This window comes from Pipistrellus hanaki (assembly GCF_964339955.1).
Source record: "Pipistrellus hanaki genome assembly, chromosome: 1".
Classification (NCBI taxonomy): Eukaryota; Metazoa; Chordata; class Mammalia; order Chiroptera; family Vespertilionidae; genus Pipistrellus; species Pipistrellus hanaki.
In genome coordinates this window covers 10,701,815-10,718,609 of record NC_140503.1, presented here as the reverse complement: position 1 = coordinate 10,718,609, position 16,795 = coordinate 10,701,815, and the positions used below count along the sequence as shown (strand labels likewise).

The 16,795-nt window shown below is 49.8% G+C and overlaps 1 protein-coding gene and 1 long non-coding RNA gene across 6 annotated transcripts in view; one reads left to right on the top strand and one right to left on the bottom strand.

Moving 5' to 3' along the window:
* Positions 1-16,795, bottom strand: part of FOXN3 (forkhead box N3) — a 350,430-nt gene that overhangs the window by 154,345 nt on the left and 179,290 nt on the right. The gene's annotated exons all lie outside the window — the stretch shown is intronic.
* LOC311622932 lies at positions 8,072-9,748 on the top strand. Its single transcript, XR_014795069.1, has 3 exons — positions 8,072-8,247; positions 8,615-9,202; positions 9,481-9,748. It is a non-coding gene; the product is annotated as an uncharacterized lncRNA (long non-coding RNA).

Below are 16,795 nucleotides of genomic sequence, written 5' to 3'. Positions count from 1 at the left end.
ATGGCGTTTTATTAAAAAAAACAACAACAAAAAAAACCACAAAAAAAAACCTCTCCCGCGAGGCCCACGGGACTGGCAGCTGGCCGACGGGCAGTCGCTGCTTCAACTGCTTTCAAGTGACCGAATGTACCCGGGTTGTTTGATAAGGTCGTTTGTAAATATTTACTGATTTGGAGAGAAAAGAAGTCAAATTCATCAACCCATGCCCACCCCGTGCTTCCAGCCAACGGACTCTCTTATTTCCAGAACTATTGTGCTCCGGGAAGATTTAGAGAGCAAACAAGAAAACCGCTTAACTCTTACTGGGGAGTGGGTACGGGAGCCCGAGAAAATCTCTCAGGAAAATAAGTGAGTCTGAAAATCTTTAAAGAAGCTTAAAAATATGTGTATTTCAGTCAGTTCCCCAAATCACTGACTTACAAACTCATTCACAGAAGGCATTAGAATTCTTTTCTAGCAGCACCGTCAGCAGGCAGGGGGACTGCCATTAAGGCTTGCTGGTTGCTAAGGAGAACTGCTCAAGGCCAAAGTCAGAGGCAAGAGCCCCTCACCCCAGTCACAGGCTCCCCGGCACAGCCCTGACCCCAAACGCAGGTCGCTCAGACCCAAGTTCCCAGCTTAATTCCCCCACTGTTTAATAAGATTTCAACTTGAGAAAACCCAACACCCCTTTGTGGCCTTTTCCTTCCTGTGTCCATTTCCAAGCCCAGAGCGTGCATGTCAAACTCACAGCGGGTGGGCCACAAACAAGGCATGGGGCCCGCCAGTCACAGGTCTGACATGCTTGACTGAGGAGACATTATGGGTGAAGCAGTTAGGCCACCCAAATGATCTACGGTGGACCCTCTGTTCTTTCCTTTGAAAAGACACGCTCAACTCAGTTTTTAGAAGAAAGCGAAAAGCTAAGGGATGGGGAGGAAGGGGAGGGGTCAGAGTAGACCATAACGACTGAATCTGAATAATGTTAAGCGAAGCACAAAAGCCCCAAGAGCCAGCAACTCCTGCGCAGAGGGGACCTGCCCTGACCGCATCCAAGACCCAGTAGGACCTGCCTTTCCGATCCACTTGAACACAAGGCCCCAAGCCAGCTGCCTGGAGGGCCCGGGCTCACGGGCAGCCCAACCATTTCTGCAGAGAGAGGATCTGAGCCCTGGGAGCCTAGTGGCTTATGTTTTCATCCAGGTGGCTTCCGGGGCTAATCTTACAGGGAAGAAACACGACCAAGCAAGGAAGGACTATGGACCCTCCCAGGGAAGTAACAATAGACCAAGAATGCGGTTTCTCCTAATCCTGGCCTAAACAGCTTGTTTGCTCTATCACCATACAATTTACAAACTAAAGGGAAAGGCCACAGGATGGGGGGTGGGTTGGGGGTGGGAATGAGGTTTCACAGGGTAACTGACCTAGGTGCAAGAAGCGGGCAGGGTTAAGATAAAAACAGAAGCTTAAAGAAGCTTAAAAATATGTGTATTTCAGTCAGTTCCCCAAATTCTGGAGCTCAACATTCCCTGTGCGGCCCTGGGCAAGCCAGGGTCCCGAGGAAAGTCTTGGCTTCCTCATTGGCAACACAAAGGTCCGAGAGACTGGTGGAGGCCAGCGATGGCCTGTGAAACGCCTAGAAGAGGGGCAGCACCTGCAGGTCCCAGTAAATGCTGACGAGGCCATGAACTTCTCCTTTCCGACAGAAGGAGAGCAGAGGTGGCTGTGCAATGCCTCTCATTACATCACCTCCGAGTACCCCAAAACTGTCCATCCTGAAAGCAGCACCACATTCTTTTTCTTAAATATATTTTATTGATTTTTTACAGAGAAGAAGAGAGAGAAATAGAAAGTTAGAAACATCAATGATAGAGAAACATCGATTCAGCTACCTCCTGCACACCCCCCACTGGGGACGTGCCCGCAACCAAGGTACATGTCCTTGACCGGAACTGAACTCAGAACTCTTTTTTTTTTTTAAATTCCTATTTTATTTTATTTTATTTTTTTTAAAATATATTTTATTGATTTTGTACAGAGAGGAAGGGAGAGAGATAGAGAGCTAGAAACATCGATGAGAGAGAGAGTTATCGACCAGCTGCCTCTTGCACACCCCCTACTGGGGATATGCCCGCAACCAAGGTACATGCCCTTGACTGGAATCGAACCCGGGACCATTCAGTCCCCAAGCCGATGCTCTATCCATTGAGCCAAACCGGTCTCGGCTGAACTCAGGACTCTTCAGTCCGCAGGCCAACGCTCCATCCACTGAGCCACACTGATTTCGGCACCACATTCTGTTAGGGGCAGTGGGCAGAGCCTCCAGCAAGCTGGTGGCGGGAGAAGGCAACAGTGCACTCATGGATGCAGTTTAACAAATTCACTTGGAGGATCTTGCCTCCTCTTCTCAGATCTGCCTGCCCCCCCCCCCCCCCCCCCATTATTCCATCAGCCTTCTCTGCACCCCTCACTCCGTGTCTCCTCTGCTGCACCTTCTCCCTTGCTCAGGAAGCCAGTCTGGCTCACAGTAACCTAGCTGCTGGAAGTCTTCTTTGGCCCAATCTTTGCACAGTGATCATCAAGCTGAGGTTCAGCGCATAGTCACAGTTCATTCATTGGCTGCAGCCATCGGTCTGGGCTTTGGATCATGATGGTGCCCACCCTGGTCAGTCCTGCATTTTACAGTGAGAGGGGCCAGGAAACCTCTTTAGAGACCAGACACGAGTTTCAGTATCTAAGAATTTCCAAAGAGCCAACAATGAACAAAAGCAGCGCCTCTCCAGGACACGCCCGCCGAGACAGCGCGACACGGCCAATCTCGTTAGTCCTGCCAATGGCCTGACAGTGCAGAGCGCTGGGCAGAGAGCTTGGAAGACGGAATAACCGGGTCTTATTTGCAAGCCTTCTCCTTGGTTTCGTGTTAGGGTTCAAAATTGTAAAGAGGGTTGATTTGGAAACATTTCAGATGGAAGCATGCAGGAGAGAGTGCTCATTTCTTAGGTCAGGAGAAATTACATTTAATGGAGGGGAGAAGGTTGTAATTTTATTATCGCTGTGCAGTATGTTTGAGAGTAAGAGCTTTTAGAGGTATCTGTGTCTTATCTAAATAATATGGGCGGTGTGTGTTTTTTACCATAATAACTGTATGGGTCATGTTTCATTGAATGTTAAGGAATTCAAAATTATAAGGGAAGAAACATGTTCATTCAAAGATACACTTTCACATTAAATATATATATAACACACACACACAGTTTGAAGGAAAAAAAAAAACTAATGTAAAGAGTAAAGGGGGAAATGAGTAAAAAGATATGAAGGAGCCAACCTTTGTTTTTTAATTAAAAAGCACCTGGGGAATAGCAGACACACACACATGAAGAGCCGATATTGTGGAACTGATTAGTGAGAAATGTTTTAAAAAAGAGAGATTGTCGTAACCAGTTTGGTTCAGTGGAAAGAGAGTCAGCCTGCAGACTGAAAGGTCCCAGGTTCGATTCCGGTCAAGGGCATGTACCTTGGTTGCGGGCACATCCCCAGCAGGAGGTGTGCAGGAGGCAGCTGATCGATGTTTCTAACTCTCTAACCCTCTCCTTTCTTCTCTGTAAAAATCAATAAAATATATTAAAGAGAGAGAGAGAGAGAGAGAGAGAGAGAGAGAGAGAGAGAGAGAGAGAAGAACAACTACATTAAATCCTCAACCTAACCTCTATAGTAACTTTCCCTGAGAGCACTAGACCCAGGGGCCATCCCCCGCAGCTCAGGGACCGGAGGGCGGCACCTGGCGGTTTGCCTGGCATTGTCTCCGTCCGGGGTCTCCACCAGGTTGTGAGCTCTGACCGGGTCTGAAACACCGTTCACAACCTGGGGACTATGACACGTGAATGGGTCATGAAATCCATGTCATGGGTTAACAGCCAGCGTTGTTTCAATGGAACAGAACCGAACCGAACAGACTCGACTAGAAAATGCCTGGAGCCAGTGGTACTCTGTGAAACGTGTTGGTGTGTACTCATGTGCACACATGCATACGGATCACGAGGTAACAAACACTTCGAGGAATCTGGGTTCCAAAGTGTGATAAAAACACTGGCCTAGGACAGTGGCTCCCATGTTTTTTCTTTTGTCACTTGTGGGGGGTATGGCCCACGTCCAGCAATAATGAAGGGCTCTCTCAATGTGACACCCCATGCAGGAAGGGGCTGTGTGAGGGGAAGGGGGAAAAGGGGGCAGGACCCACATCAAAATGGTGTAGGGAGCTGGACACATGATCGTGGCAAACCTGAGACCATCCCTTTTGATGTTTCTCACATGTCATTCCTGAGGGTGTGTCCCCCACCAACCCCCTCATCCTTCCCTCCCCTCATCCATAAGGTACCCAGGGTAAGCCAGGCAACGCGGGGACACATTGGTGAATGCAGAAGAGGGCAAACAGGGTCCACTCTCCTGAAGCCTGGATTCTGGAGGGGGAAGAGAAGAGTAAATACGGCTTCTGTGAAGAAAAAGAAGGGGGCGACAAGACAGGAGCTGTTAGGAGCTGAGGCCTCCGTCTAGCCATGCTGGCCGCGTCCGAGCAGTGGAGATGGAGGAGAGAGGACAGCTTCGGGGTGGGCTCTGGAGAGCCAGCGGGAGCCGGTGATGGATTGGAAGTTAAAGAAAAAGTGGCAGGTAAAGAAAAAGAAACAAAATAAGTCTTTGGTTTGAGCAACGCAACAGATCAAAGATTGGGAGAGGGGGAAATCCAGGGCTCATTGGAACATGTAAGCTTTGAGGCGCTCATGTATTAAGAATGGCGGAGGGCCCTGGCCGGTATGGCTCAGTGGATAGCGTGTCAGCCCACAGACTGAAGGGTCTCAAGTTCAATTCTGGTCAAGGGCACGTACCTCGGTTGCAGGTGAGATCCCCCCTCCCCATCGGGGCATGTGATGGAGGCAACCAAACAATGTGTCTCTCTCACATCGATGTTTCTCTCTGTCTCTCCCTTCCACTCTCTCTTAAAAAATAAAAATAAAATAAAAAAATCAATGGAGAAAAATCCTCAGGGGAAGATTAACAAGAAGAAGAATGACTGACTGATCCAGGAACTTGAGAGAACTTTCTGGACATCCACCTCTCTCCCCTCAGCTGTGCCCTTGGCCATCCCCACCTGTACCGGGAAAGCTCGTGAGCGTATGGAGGGAGGTCTAAGGGGGTCTGGCTTCAGAGGTTTAACATCAGCTGGTAAACTTTTTCTTAAAGGGTCAGAGTAAATACTTTCGATTCCGTGGGCCACACGGTCTCTGTCTTGACCACTCAGCTCTGCCCTGGAGCACAAAAGCAGCCACAAACATAAACGAATAGTCAAGGCTGTGCTTCCGTACACTGCATTTACAAAACCACAGTCCAGCCTTCCCTGCCCCTGTCCTACAGCTTCCACACGCAAACCCAGAGTTCAGACTCAGAGCTTCTGCCGTGCTGGGGCCCTAAAACCAGGTGAGGGGTGTGCAGGGGCTGGGAGAGTGGGGCTTGGTCCTGTGGGATTTGCAAGAAGGTGCCAATGGTGATCTAAGTAAGAGCTTGAAGGCAGGAACAGGGGACCGCAGGGGGGGCTGGGGGATACACAGGAGGTAGAGACGCAGAATGGACTAAGTGAGCCCGTTGTCGGTGATAAGAGTGGATGATGAGCTGAGCTAACCTCATGTCATTGCCTTCTGGAACCACGGTGTATGTGAGTTCATCGACCCCTCTGGGTCTGCTTCCTCATCTATAAATTAGGGGATTAGACTAAATCATCCCACAGGCTCTGAACTCTAGGCTTTGCGCATGTTACCATAGGTTTAATTGGTATTCACGAGCCTGCATTTTCCCAGCGCCCTCCGAGCTCCCCCACACTGCCGTTTTCCTGTTCTTGGCCAGTTCGACGCGTCTGTAAGGGCGGTGAACTGAGCTTTCCAGGGACAGCCCTTAATAGGTTGGCATGGACACTGGAGTCGGGGAGACCTGGGACCAAGCCTTGTTTCAATTTCCCAGCTGTGCCACCTTGGGCGAGTTACTTACCTGCTCTGAGCCTCAGTCTCCCCATGGGGGGGGGGGGGGAAGGGCGGGAATATAATGCTACCTGCTTCATAGGATTGTTGTGAGGATTAAATCAGATAATACAGTCCTCGGCACACACGGGTCAGGAGCTTAACAAACACTGCTCTCTTTATGGTGAAGATAAAAATATGGAACAGCCGGCTTTCCTTAACACTGAGCTCCAGCCAGGCAGCCCCTGCCCTGTAGCAGCAGTACTTGCCACACTGTGAAATGATGCAGATTTCATCGGAAAAAAAGAAAAAAAGAAAAAAAAGAACCACGTACAACTTTTGTTTGCCATTGCCTGGTGCTACTCTCCTTGGTCCGAAGGAAGCGTTTTGTATGGGATACGCTGAGATGGAGGTGAACATGGAAGGATGAGAATAAAACAAAGCAACACCTGGTCCCTTGAGTGAAGCCAGGAGGGATGAGAGACTTTGAGGAAGCCGTGCTTGGAGTCACTTCTAGCATCAAGGCCTCCTGGGGGCCCAGGGCCCTGTGGTCCCTGCCACCCCTTTCCTAAGAGGAGAGGCGGCCTCCCCGCTGCCCTGGGGCAGGACGGGAGAAGAATGAATTGGGGTGGCAGCGCTGGGGGCAGAGCTGGTCAGGCAGAAGGAGCAGCCTTAGGGAAGAAAGAGTCCTGGAGGGGAGAGGGCTGCCCTCTGAGGCCCCTCTCTGTTCCCTGGGGACCCGGGGGCTCACGTGGAACTGGAGTAACGTCCAGTCACTCAGCACCAAGACTCTGTAGCTGTGCAGACAGGAGGCCCCAGAGCTGCTGATTTTGCAGCTGCCTTTCTAGCCAACACACAGGCTTTCCCAGGATCTGGAAGGCAGGCTAAGTCTCCCGGAAACAGCCGGGGTTTGTTCCGCTATGGATACCTAGCTAGTCCCCGACAGGCGCCCTGCTGCACCCCCACACCCGGTCCTGCCTACTTTCTGCTCCCAAGGCTGCCCACCCCGCGGCGGGCTCCTCCTCTGTGTGAGCTGGCTCCTCAGGCCCAAGCTGGCAAAGAGGAGAGAGAGAGGAAGAGGAAGAGGAATGGGGGGATAGAGGAGGGGTGGTCCAGGGCTGAGAGCGCAGGCCCCCAGGTTCTGCCATTCCCACAAAACTCAGAGTCAGCCCCCAGACAAGGCAAGAACCCAGACAATCACCCGTCCTTGGGCCCCACTCTGAAGCAAGTATTTAACAACACCTGTCATAACACTCGTAGGGCCTAAAGGAGTATGGGGTGCTGGCGGGCCATCAGGACACAAAGGAGGGTCTGTTTTTTAGGGTGCAGAACCTCCAGAGGAAGACAAGCAATAAACAACTGCAAGTGATTGCACGAGCTGGCCAAAAGGCCACAGGAAAAAGAGGAGGGAAGAGACGAACAGCAAGGAGTTGAGGCTACGCATGCATGCGCTCCACACGCACTTATTGTGGGCACATGCATTGCCCCCCCTTACCACCACCCCCTAGTTCAGGGCACCCGCCAGCGCCCACCTGGGCATGCCCTGCGGGAATACACAGCCTCCCAGGCGTGTTCCCACTGCACCTCCTCTCACCTTCCCGCCAAACCCCCTCTACAGTCTCGTTCCCTGAGGCTCCTGCTCCCTGGGCCTCTCCAGTTGGCGAGAGGCAGCGGTGCCCAAGACAGGGGCCAGAAGCAGCGCCGGGGCTCTCCCAAGGAGGATTCCAGAATGCGTCCCCGAATCCCAGGATGCGTCCCCACATGTGGCTCCCAAGCAACAAGGGGACCAACCTGAATGGCCCTTGTCTACACAGCTGCCCAGCAGCCCCTTCACTGCATGCTGGAGGTCACACTACCGTGTCCACGTCACGTTGGGCTTAAGTGTGATCGTGTACAGAACGCGTCTAGCACCATGCCCAGCATCTAAAAGGCAGCTGAGCCATTTAATTCTCCTTTGTCAAAAGAAGTCACATGAGAAATTGGGTGATACCTGGGGGAAGGGGGGGGGGGGGGAGTATTGGGGGGGGGGATGAGAGAACCAACATAGAACAACAACAAATTATCTAATGGATGACCATGGCATCCTACAGCTACAAAATACTTGGCAGGTGAGTGATTCCTCAAGGCCCTTTTTGTCTAACATCCTGTAATTTATAGTCTAAAGTTATCAGGGGGAATTTTTAAATTTTAAAAACATTAAGAAATGACCTGAAGAATAGCCAAGTACAGGAAAGAGGAGGGGGGGAAAAATAAACTGATTACAGTGGTGCCTCACACAACGAACTTAATTCGTTCCAGGAGCAAGCTTGTTATGCGAAAAGTTCGTTATGTGAAACGCGTTTTCCCATAACAATACATGTTAAAAAAAATAATTCGTTCTGTAGCATAAAATATGCTAAGATGACATAAAAAAAATATGCTAAGATGACATATTTTTATTTAGATACATCTAAAAACATAATTTTTTTTAAAAACAAACACACATTTTTTTAATTTTAAGACAGACTAAGTAGAGTCTACCGAATCTTGCACATCTTCATCCATTTTCTGCTTTTTGGCCGATGGTTTCATGAAAAACCTGTCCAAAGTTCGCTGTGCGAGGCGTTCGTTATGCGAGGCACCACTGTACAAAGAATGTTCTTCTAACCTCATCCATGTCCATTTTCCAGAACAAAATAGACAGTTACTCCAAAAAGAACGGTTTAAAAAGAAGACACTCCGGACAGTTGGAAGTTCCTACCAACCATTTGCAGTGTTTTAAATGAATGTCCCCCTCTGCTCTTACAGACGCCCCCCCCCCCCCACTCCCCCAAAAGTAGCCAGAGGGATGGAAAAGAGAAATCCTACCCCTGGTCCAGGCAGAAATGTCTCTCGGACCTGGCCCAGTGTGCCTCAGTCTACCACCAGCTGCGGGGGGGGGGGGGGGGGGGGGGGGGCTGCAGGCAGGAGGAGGACAGGCTGCAGTTCTCTGGGTACAAAGCCCCCGAAAACCAGCCCCTGGGGTTTCCAGCTCACTCCCAACGGGTCCTCGGAACATCCGATACGTCTTGCTATTCTTTCACAGCTGTGTTCCAGCAGGGATAAAGGTGGCCATCGTGATGAGCATGTCACGGGTACGATATCCAGGCACGCGAGCTCCGTGAGGACGTGACAGCCCCTCAGCTGTCTCTGAACACCCCTCCCTCCTCTGCGGCCTGTGACTACGGGGCAAGGGGACGCAGGTGGGACCGCGGGGAAGGCCCAGGAGCGTGGCAGCTGGAGCTCTGTGTGTGTGACGGGGGGATCCATGGGGGAAGGTTTTAATCAATGTGCAAAGAGTCAATCACTTCCTTACATGAATACCTAAACAAAACCAAAGCAGCCCCAACTTGACCTCTGGGAGGAACCTGGCCTGGTAAGGCTGGGGGAGGGGAATGCGAGGGGAAACCAGTTCATTAGTTACTGTGTGTGTGTGTGTGCCCCCTATTTGCCTCAGCCCTGTTCTGCCTCTGCCCTCCAGCAGGCCCGGATGTTGTGATTTCCATGGGATTGGGGCTAGGGCCCCAAGTCTGAAGCACATCAACTCAGGAGCCAGTATTATTTGTTTGGGTTGAAATGAGTTCTTTTATGTACCCAGCGGTCGCCAACCTTTCGGGCCTCAGGGACCACCAGTGGGCCACAGACCAGCAGTTGGTGGCGGCTGCTCTGGACTGCTGTTCTCCAACTGCCCAAGTGGGTCAAGGGCTAGTGCGCTCCCAACGATCGATAATAAAATAATCAAACAGCTAAAATGTATTTACTTACAAATCTTGTCAAGCGCCACACTGATAAGTGCTAATAAAGCAACGGAACTCACACAGAGATGCGCCCGTGCCCTCCTCCTCCGAGTCTGAAGGCCAAAGAGTTGGCGTCTCTGAAATCAGGGCACGTATCCAACCTGGATTCTCCCAGTTCAGGTTTGCAGATGTTTAAAATGTTCCCGGACACTCACTGCGCACCCAGGAAGTGCAAGAAACGGGGTGCTTTTATGCACCTCGCCTACCAGCCATGGTCTGAGAGCTGCATTTCTCAGATGAATTCAAGCCATGGCATGGCAACCCCCCTGCCCTCCCACAGGATATATGGATTGGAAAATAAATCCTCCGTGACCACTTAACTGCCAATAACTTTATTACAGAAACCAAGATATGCAAATTTAAACGGTTTTATTTATCATCCATGAAAGAGGAACGTACAATGATGTGATAAAGTTGTCGGGAATGTGGATATAATCCTTTTTTGAAATGTTTTAATAACAGCCTTAAAGTTAAAATTGCATTAAGCAAATTTCAAGGACACACGGTAGAATGAAAGACATGTATTAAATCACCTCTTACATACTTTTTCTTTTTTTCTTCCTTTTTTTTTTTTCAGTTCAAAAAGCAAACTGACTGAAAGCTCCTAGACATGAGAGAAGACAAAATTCAACATTCCTTACGTTGTCAGAAATAAAAACTCAGTTATCTTACAAGTCCAAGGCCCAGGAGAGGACTTTTACAAACACAGTAAAGGAAGCGAGAGGCGAAAGGGGCCTGGCAGCTTGGGCTCTGGACTGAGCCTCCCTCCTCAGTCCCTCCACTTCCTTTAGGTTCAAATGCCTCCGTGATAATTGGTTCAATATCGTTTTATGGAGGGTAATAAGCGCCTGTGGTCTGAAGGCAGAGGCGGCCTTGGCTGGATTACCACTGGCCCACCTCCTGCCACTTTATCTGCTGGTTGTCCGCAGTTACTCATCTATTTTTAAATGTCCCAATAGGATCTTATCTAAATGGCACACATCATGTGATCACCTTATTTCCATAACTCAAAGTTGGTGGCCAGGTAAAAGTTACAGGTACAAGGTGTGAGCATACTGAGCCAGAGTTATGGCCATTTAATTAAAAAAAAAAAAAAATCACAAAGACCCTCTCTCTCAGTACAGCATGCACAGTGGGGCTGTTGACTTGCACCATTGGCCATGGGACCCGCAGTCACCCACTCCCCCTGCAGGCCCTGGTGTGGGACTCCCCCAGCCTCTGGCTGTAACCAGCGGGAGCCCCTCGCTGGGAGAAAGTGCCTTTATGGTACCTCCACAGTCAGCACAAGTGTTCCAGCAGCAAAGGAGACCTTTCCACAGATGGGGTTTGAGCAAGGCCTGGACCCTGGGGCTGGTGCTCCTGCTACAAAGACAAGCCTGAAACCATCCCTGACCTGGGGAAGCCACACAAGACGCTAAGGAGGCCGAGGGCAAGTTCAAGTGAACAGTCTACCCAAAAAGACTAATTGGCCCGAACCCTAGGACACGTGAGAACACAGGCAACCCCGGTGGGAGACTGAGTGACTCCAGCAGCTGCCTACAGCCTTGGCACCATGGCGACTAAGCCCTCCCCTCCTGGCCCCACACTGACTCTCCTGGAGGCCCTTAAATACTCCTTTCAGAGTGTTTAAAAGGCAATTTAGCCCTGGCCAGTGTGGGTGAGTGGTTGAGCATTGTCCCATGCCTGGATTGTGGGCTTGATCCCTGGTAAGGGGCATGCAGGAGGAGGCCAATTGATAGTTCACTCTCACATCAATGTTTCTCTCCTTCTCCCTTCCTTTCTCTCTCTCTAAAATTTTTTTTTTTGATACTCAATTAACAATTTTTAAAAAAGGCAATTTACATTAGTCGTCCACCTCATCATTACAAATGGTTTCTGTGTGGTCCTGCAAATGGGAGGTGGGGGAGTTTCAGAAATTGCACATCCATCCATCCAGCAGACTGCTGAGCGTGAATGACAATGTGATGTGTGCCACCTGGGAAGGCCAGTGCCACCGTGGAGCACTGTTCACTAAGGGGGTTCACCAGAGCCACAGGCCCAGTGCCCCAGAAGTTAGTAACTGGGCCACAGGGCCCCAGAGACAACACATCCGTGGCCGGACACTTCTCAGCTCACCTGAGAGCTCCTTGCAACCCGAGGCGCAGGACACAAAGAGCACTCCTCCAGGGAGTCAACCAGAACCTCCCCGGGTTGATTAATAACCGACAATTACACATGGCGACACGACAGCAAACAAGAAGACTGACTGCCAGAGCGAGAGCCTGCCAAGGGTGACGCGTTACCTGATTACATGGTGCGGCGGCGGGTGGGGGGGGGGGTTGTTAACACGTTAACAACACGTTACCCTGCGCGTCCAGCCGATGTGTAAAAGCGCCCTCACCGGCGTTTCATTAGCCCTGAACCGGATCTCGGTCTGAACCACGGAGCCGGTATTCCGATCTCCCCTCAGGGGAGGGACAGGCAGGAAATGTGGGTGCGTGGTCCAGGAATGCGTGCGGATACGTACCAACCACACTCACAGACCCAGCCCCATGATTAATTCCGGTTTCCAAGCACAGCCAGCTCAATGATCCATGGAAACCCTACACACAAGACATTTCAACTCAGTACCATAGAGCTGAGTCACCTGGCCTAAGTCAGTCCCGCTGGGAACTCAGGGTGCACACAGACATGGTAGTAGAGACGTTAACAGAGGCAATAGCCATAGCCATTAACATTAACTGAGACCCGAGCCGGGGCTGGGCACTAGCCTAGCCATCCTTCGGGCATTGTTTCGTTTCATTCTCCCAACAAACCCAGCAGGTAGGTAGTATTCTGACCCTACAGATAAGGCAGTTAATGTTCACACAGGTTAAGGAACTTGCCTAAGATCAAATGCAATCAGTCTTGGCTCAGGAACCTCTAACCCTCACCATCAAAACACGAGTCTGTGACAAACACCATTATCAGGCAGGCAGCCAACTGCATAAAACCACACCACTCTCCAAGTCAAATCACCAATGATTCCTGAATCACCCTAGATCAGTGGTCGGCAAACTCATTCGTCCACAGAGCCAAATATCAACAGTACAACCATTGAAATTTCTTTTGAGAGCCAAATTTTTAAACTTAAACTTCTTCTAACGCCACTTCTTCAAAATAGACTCGCCCAGGCCGTGGTATTTTGTGGAAGAGCCACACTCAAGGGGCCAGTCGCATGTGGCTCTCGAGTCACAGATTGCGGATCACGGACCTATACTAAATAATGTACATCCTTACATGGGAGCATGCATACAAATGCTTTCTTACATACACACACTCACTCTCTCTCTCTCTCTCTCTCTCTCTCTCTCTCTCTCTAACCATTCGTGTCCAATGGAAAACAAAGTCAAAAGTTACCATGATTATTATGAGTCTAGTATATTTGCATTGCTGGCACCTGACCAAGAGCAAGCAAAGCATCAGTTTAGCCGTTTGTATAGCAAATTTCAAAGGGCGATCAAATACCTCAGGTGGCCCTGAACAACTCGGTGAAGGATCCGGGAAGATTAGTTCATTTATAGCCAAGAAAACAAGCTCCAAAATGACAGGGGCTTGCCCTAGATCCGTGGTCGGCAAACAGCGGCTTGTGAGCCACATGCGGCTCTTTGGCCCCTTGAGTGTGGCTCTTCCACTCGCCTGGGCGAGTCTATTTTGAAGAAGTGGTGTTAGAAGTTTAAGTTTAAAAATTTTGGCTCTCAAAAGAGCTTTCAAATATTGTACTGTCGATATTTGGCTCTGTGGACTAATGAGTTTGCCGACCACTGGGCTAGATCATTATCAGCCAGCAGCCGAGTCAGGATTCGAACCTCAGTCTTCTGAGCTGCCTCCACCTTCCCACCAAACCATGCTGCTTCCGTAAGAAAGCCCAGCCTGCTGGAAGTGTGTCATCCAAGTACATAACAAGGATTTAAAGTGCATATATAAGACACTCTTATCTACCCTCTAAGACAACAGAAAGAAGAGTTGGGCTTTGGGGTATTTCAACTGTGTGGCTGTTCCTCCAAACAACAATGAAACAGTGCATGCATCTCAGCAGCATGCACGTCCCCCCCCCCCCCCCCCCCGGGTGCCGGCCCCAAGGATAGCGTCCAGCCTGCGGGGCACTCAGGAACGGTAGCTCACCTGGCCATTTAAGCCGTGGTGAACCTGCGAGGAAACCCCAGGTCCCACTCTCACGTGCAGAAGAGCCTTAGGGCGGTGTACCCTGTGCTCTCAGAGAGGCCAGCCCCACCCTGGCCTGTAGGGCGGTGTACCCTGTGCTCTCAGAGAGGCCAGCCCCACCCTGGGCACTCCCCTTCTGCAGGGAAGGAAGGCCCTTCGCTGGGAGAAACCTCCCCAGACTCTGTGGCGTCTCCCAGTGGCGGGGATGTAACTGTCAAGTGCTTGAAAATGAAGACTATTAGAACCTCACTGAAGAGTGTGGGGTTAGGGTTAGATATTTTATCAAGGGAAGATCCTTAGATATTTTTAATCCTCCCATCGTGGCCCACCAGGAGCCACACCCTCTCCCACGTGTACATGGGAGATGTTCAGGACAGGGGACGCTGGCTTCTTGTGTCCCTGCTCACTGCTGGAGCCAACCCTTCACGAAGTGTTCCTCGGTTACTCCGGTTTGAGTGCGCCATCTGTCCTGCCAGGACCGTGACTGGCAAAATAAATACCGAAATGTTTATTTTGTCAACTGGGTCATGAACCAACATGGACACAGTCCCCGCCTTCATGAAGCTTACATATTAGAGAGAGAGGAAACGGATGTGAATCCAACGGCCTCAAAAATAAATGTAACATCATGACTTTGCCGTGTGCTGTGGAAAGAGCGGGCTAGGGCTGTTGTGTCTATATTTCATCACCCTAGAATTTCACTGTTGGAATCCACATGCCACAATATGTACATCGTAATTCCCTTGCAATTTCTCCAAGTCACAGAGGACAGCCAACAGGGAGATGGGGGGTGTGGGGGGGGGGGGGGGTATATCACCAATACTTCCAGAACAATGAGCTCTGCTGTATACTTTGTAAGAGAACTTGTCTTCTTAAAAGGTGAAGCTTTCAAACATGAATGCTCGACTGCAGTATTAGAAAGGTCTAGTTACTAAAAATGTTCTCTGTAAGTGAACCATGATTACTATTATGCTTCAAACTCACAGTAACTGCATAAAAAAATCACAAATAGTACAAGTGTCAGTGAAGTTTCCAGTTTTAGAAGAGCTGATTCAAACAACCTCTTAAACACTTTATAAGGGCACGTAATAGCAACATGGCATGAGTGCAATTACTGAAACAACACTGAGTCTAATAAAGTTTCTAAACATTTAGGACGCTAACAGTCAACCTCATCACGAAGACAGGCCATTGGTGTTTTGTACTATGTCAGGCTTATCTCCAGGAAATTAAAACATAAACCAGTTTCAAATCTAAATAAAAGCTATGAGCTGTTTCATGGGTGGAAGGGGTGGTGAGAAATCTCCCATCCTATCTAATAAAAAAGAAACATGCAAATTGATGGTACCTCCGCTATGCCCACAAGCCACGCCCATGAGCCAGTCAGGAGTGAGCATGCAAATTAGCACGACAAAGATGGTGGTTAATTTGCATATCCAGGCACAGAGCAGAGCAAAGACTGAAGACAGTATAGAAGGAAGCCAAGCACTGAAGAAGGGAGCGAAGCTGCAGAGAAGCAAGCAAGCAGGGCGGGGGAGAAGGGAGGGAAGCAGATCACCGCAGGAAGCCCTATTGCAGGAATCTTCCTGCAACAGGCTTCTAGACAAATTTATAAGATGTAATTTTTAAAAACCAAAACACTGGTAACATGCACTGACATTCTTTAATCACTGAGGAATGATTCAAATCTAGCGTATCCACAATGTTAAAAACAAAATTTTAAAAAGGCAGTTAACACCATTAAGTGTAAACCACGCACTACCGGCATAGTTTCAAAGACACTGAAAGTGTGTTTCAGCCGGGGCTGTGTGAGGAACAGGTGGGTATCCGGCTTCCTCTGAAGCAGGGGTCCTCAAACTTTTTAAAGTGGGGGCCAGATCAGAGAGCTGGAGGGCCGGACTATATGAACTACTAATTCCTACTGTAACACCTCGGCTGCGCTCACTGCCCAAAAAACCTGGCGGGCCGGATCAGACTCCTCTGCGGGCCGCATGTGGCCCGCGGGCCGTAGTTTGAAGACCCCTGCTCTGAAGCCAAATGGTCATGGGAAGCTCATCACGGTGTATCCGCAGAGTGGGTTCCAACCACAGGGTGCTGGTTACTTTCCCAGGCTTGAACCTGTCACGACAGGCCCCAGAGTAACAAACAGCATTTTGGAAATTTTGCATTAAGTATTAAGAAAGGGAGCACACAAGACGATTTATTTTCCTGGAGAACCCGTGATGAAATACAGACACAGCAGCCCCAGCCCGCTCTATCCAGAGCACACGGCAAAGTCATGATTTTTACATTTACTTAGGAGGCCATTGGATTCATGTCTGTCTCCTCTCCCTCTAATATGTAAGCTCCATAAAGGCGGGGACTATGCTATGTTGGTTCAAGACCCAGTTGACAACACGGAGCTCAACAGATTGGCCAGTCCTTGAACCCACACCTGTGAGAGTGGGATTGAGAAAAAAATATGTTTAAAACCTCACTAACCATCCTTTTTCATAGAGTGTCGATGAGGGAACTAAGAAGCCGTGCAATCCAAAGGAGAGCAACACAATTAAAATCAAGAGAGGTGACCACATGCCCACTGGGATGGCTAACACTGAAACCACTGACAACACTAAGTGCTGGTCAGGATGGGGAGCTACTGAAGCGCGACCCCACAAATCCCTGGGAGGGATGGGAGCCACGACTAATTTGGAAAGCAGTTTGGCGTTTTCCTATCAGATGAACCATACACTTACCCCGGGGCCCCGCAATCCCACTCCTAGAAGCCTACCTGAGAGAAATGAACCCACACATCTGCACAGAGGCTTGTGTGAGACA